Below are 4,481 nucleotides of genomic sequence, written 5' to 3'. Positions count from 1 at the left end.
GATCATGTGGTTTTTCTGCTTTGAATTGTTGATATGGTGTATTACATTAATTGATTTTTTAATGTTGAACCATTGTTGCATACCTGGGATGAATCCTACTTGGTCATGGTGTATAACTCTTTTAATATATGCTGGATTTGATTTGCATGAATTTCGTTGAGGATTTTTGCAGCTATATTCATAAGAGAGATCGGTCTGTAATTTTCTTTTTTTGTAATATCTTTGTCTGGCTTTGGTATGAGGGTGATGTTGGCTTCATAGAATGAGTTAGGTAGCTTTCCCTCTTCAATTTTTTTGAAGAGTTTAAGCAGGACTGGTGCTAATCCTTTCTTAAATGTTTGGTAGAATTCACATGTGAAATTAACTGGTCCTGGACTTTTCTTTTTTGGGGAGCTACTTAATGACTGATTCAATTTCTTTACTTATGATTGGTTTGTTGAGGTAATCTGTTTCTTCTCGAGTCAATGTTGGTTGTTCATGCCTTTCTAGGAAGTTGTCCATTTCACCTACATTGTCGAGTCTATTAGCATAAAGTTGTTCACAGTATCCTCTTATTACTTCTTTTATTTCTGTGGGGTCAGTGGTTATGTCTCCTCTTCCATTGCTGATTTTATTTATTTGCATCCTCTCTCTTCTTCTTCTTCTTTTTTTAACAGACCAGAATTTTTCAGTTCTTGTTTCTTGCCCTGCCTGTATGGTGCCTTTCCCCCAGCCCCCTTAAGAGGGTCTACTTAGGTATTATAGACCCCAGCCAGACTTTCCCAGACCAAACTGGCCTCCTGTCAGGAGGAAAGAGTCAACTGCTTCAGTTTTCCCTGAGGGTGAGACCCAGCAGGTTGAAAGATTTTCCTGTGAAGTCTCTGGGCTCTGTTTTGCTTATCCTGCCCAGTATGTGGTGCTTGCCTGTCTGCAGGTCCCACCAGTATAAGGTGATGTGGTACCTTTAACTTCAGCAGACTCTCCCTTCTGGGGCATGGTGGAGACAGAGGAGAGGTTGTAGTCTGATTTTAATCGCTTCACTTTTCCAGATCTTGGGGTCTGAACTCCTTGAGGGAAGGATTCCACCTGAGCTGAGCCCCACCCCTCTCCTGGGGAAGGCACAAGCTCCAGACAAACACTCAAACAAGCTTAATTCTGCCTATGTCAGGAACAATGGAACCCAAGAAGCCTTGCAGCTGTATCCAAAGAGCAGTCAAACCGTAGAAACACAGCCACCAAAATGAAAGAGAAAAATCCTTTTCAAAGGAGGATCTCTGTTCCTTGGGTTTGCCAATCAAGAGTTTAAGTTGGTATGTTGGTCTGTGTATCTCCAGGTCCTATGTGCCCCCTCCTTTCCTTCAGGGCCCAGACCTTTTCAAATCCCCAAAAAGCTCTGATTCTTTTTTTTTTTTTTTCTTTTCTATCAGCCCTGCCCCTTCTGTGCCAGGGCAAAAACCAGCGAGCTCCACTTTTACTTGAAGTTCAGCTGAGCTGGGGCCTATTTTTAGTAGTCAGAATTTGTTAATTAATTACACAGTTGGTGTTTGGTTGGGCTCAGCCCCTGCTGCTGGTAAACTCTCTTTCCTTTCTCCTCTGGGAAGCAGCCTGTGGGAGAGGGGCGCCGGCCGCCATGGCTTGGGGAACTCATGGTTTGGGGGTAGGGGGTGGCTTGCAGCCAGTTCAGCTGGTCCAGACTGGTGTACACTGTGTATCCGGTCACTATGTGACCCCAGAAGTTATTCTGTACTGTTCTTGGATATTTATTAGCTGCTCTGGAGGATGAAATAATTCCCACACCTCACTAAACCACCATCTTGGCCCTCTCCCTCTATATCTTGCTCTTTGGGGTGCAGTGTTCTATATATGTCTATTAGGTCTGGTTCATTTATCATATACAATAATGCTCAAGGTATCATCACATAGTTGTGCATTCATCACCATAATCAATTTTATAATGTTTTCATTGCCCCCAAAAAAGACATAAAAATAAATAAAACTCAAACATCCCATACCATTTATCTTCCCCCCATTATTGACCCCTAGTATTGATGTGGTACTTTTATTACTGTTTATGGTAGTTAGATTCAGTTGTCAACTTGGCCAAGTGAAGGCACCTATTTCTGTTGCTGTGGACATGAGCTAATGGTACATGAACCTCATCTGTTGCTGATTACATCTGCAGTTGGCTAAGAGGCATGACTGCTGCCCAGCCTTTGGAGATGCAGAAAGGAATCACCCCAGGGAAAGTTGTTGGAACCCAGAGGCCTGGAGAGAAGGCCAGCAGAGATCACCCTGTGCCTTCCCATGTAAGAAAAAGCCTCAGTTGAATGTCAATGCCTTTCCTCTAAAGAACTGACAAAATAAATCCCCTTTTATTCAAAGCCAATCCATCCCTGGTGTGTTGCATTCTGCCAGCTAGCAAACCAGAACACCCACCTAGAGAATTCCTGATATTCTCTCAAGCATTAGGGACTCCCGATTTAATAAAGCAAGCCCTTGATCTTGAGGCTTGCACTTATGAAACTTACTTTATTTGTTTTTATGCCTTTTTTGGGGGTAATGAAAACATTATAAAATTGATTATGGTGATGAATGCACAACTATGTGATGATACCATGAACCATTATTGTATACTTTGGATGGATTTCATGGTGTGTGAATACATCTCAATAAAATTGCATTAAAATACTTAGATAAAAGCAAAAAAAGATATGACATTTAAAAACCAAGGGACAAGATGGGTGGAGAAATTTTGGCCTTTACAGTAATAACACTAAATGTTAATTGATTAAATTATTCAATCAAAAAAACATAGATTGGTCTGGAAAGAAGGCCAGCAGAGATTACCCTGAGCCTTCCCATGTAAGAAAGAACTTCATATGAAAGTTAGCTGCCTTTCCTCTGAAGAACTAATGAAACAAATCCCCTTTTATTAAAAGCCAATCCATCTCTGGTGTGTTGCATTCTGGCTAGAACACTGTTGATGAAAGTATATTAAGATATTACTGTTCACTATAGTCCATAGTTTGCAGTACATGCATAAATGACTCTAAACTTCCTCTACCCATCACATTCACCCACAATTCATTGCTGTTAATTATACTCATAATAAATGCTTCAACACCTCTATCCAATTCCTAATGATTGAGTTCAACCTAGTTAAAAATTCTGCATGTATTAAACAAGCACTCCCATTTTCTGGTCTCATTCTAGCTCCTGGTAACCCATATTTTAGATTTTATATCTATGAGTTTACATATAATCAGTTCATATTAGTGAGATCATACAGTATTTGTCCTTTTGTATCTGATTTATTCCACGCAACATAATGTCCTCATCATTCATCCATGTTGTTGCGTGTTTCAGGACTTCGATTTTTCTTACTGCTGAATAATATTCTGTCATATATATCACATTTTATTTATCCATTCATCTGTTGCTGGACACTTGGGTTTTCCCATTTTTTAGCAATTGTGAATAATGCTGCTATGAACACCAGTGTACAATACTCTGTTCACAATATAAATTCCTCAGATCTTCTGGGTATATACCAAGTGGTGGGATTGCTAGGTCATAAGGCAACTCTATATTTAGCTCTCTGAGGAACAGTCCTGCCAAACAGTCCTCCACAGCAGCTGAACCATTTTACATTTTCACCAGCAGTGAATAAATGTTCCAGTCTCGCCACATCCTCTCCAACACTTGCAGTTTCCTGTTTTATTTAATAGCAGTCATTCTAGTAGGTGTGAAATGATATCTTCTGGTGGTTTTGATTTATACTTCCCTAACAGCTAGTGAAGCTGAGCATCTTTTCATGTGCTTTTTTTGGGGGGGGGGGGGGTGGTGCACAGTCCAGGAATTGAACCCGGGTCTCCTGCCTGGAAGGTGGGCATTCTAACCACTGAACTACCCGTGCACCCTCATGTGCTTTTTAGCCATCTCTATTTCCTCTTTGAGAAAATGTCTATTCATATCTTTTGTCCATTTTTTAATTGGGTTGTTTATCTTCTTATTGTTGAATTGTAGAATTTCTTTAAATATGCTGAATATCAAACCTTATCGGATATGTGGTTTTCAAATATTTTCTCCCATTGAGTTGACTGCCTTTTCACCTTTTTGACAAAGCCCTTTGAAGCCCAGAAGTATTCAGTCTTGAGGAGGTCCAATTTATCTATTTTTTTATTTGGTGTGTGTGCTTTGGGTGTAAGGTCTAAGAGATTACCACCTATCAGTAGATTTTGAAGATGTTTCCTTTTATTTTCTTCTAGGAGTTTTATGATACTGGCCCTTATATATAGGTCTTGATCTATTTTTGAGTTGATTTTTTATTGTAAATGAGATAGTGGTCCTCTTTTGTTCTTTTGAATATGGATATCCAGTTATCCCAACACCATTTATTTAAAAAGATTGCTCTGTCCAAGTTAGAGTGGACCTGGGAGCCTTGTCAAAAATCAGTTGACTGGGTGCATGGGTGGTTCAGTAGTAGAATGCTTGCCTTCCAT

Source organism: Tamandua tetradactyla, chromosome 5 (genome assembly GCF_023851605.1).
Source record: "Tamandua tetradactyla isolate mTamTet1 chromosome 5, mTamTet1.pri, whole genome shotgun sequence".
NCBI classification, from domain to species: Eukaryota; Metazoa; Chordata; class Mammalia; order Pilosa; family Myrmecophagidae; genus Tamandua; species Tamandua tetradactyla.
This window is presented reverse-complemented; position numbering follows the sequence as displayed.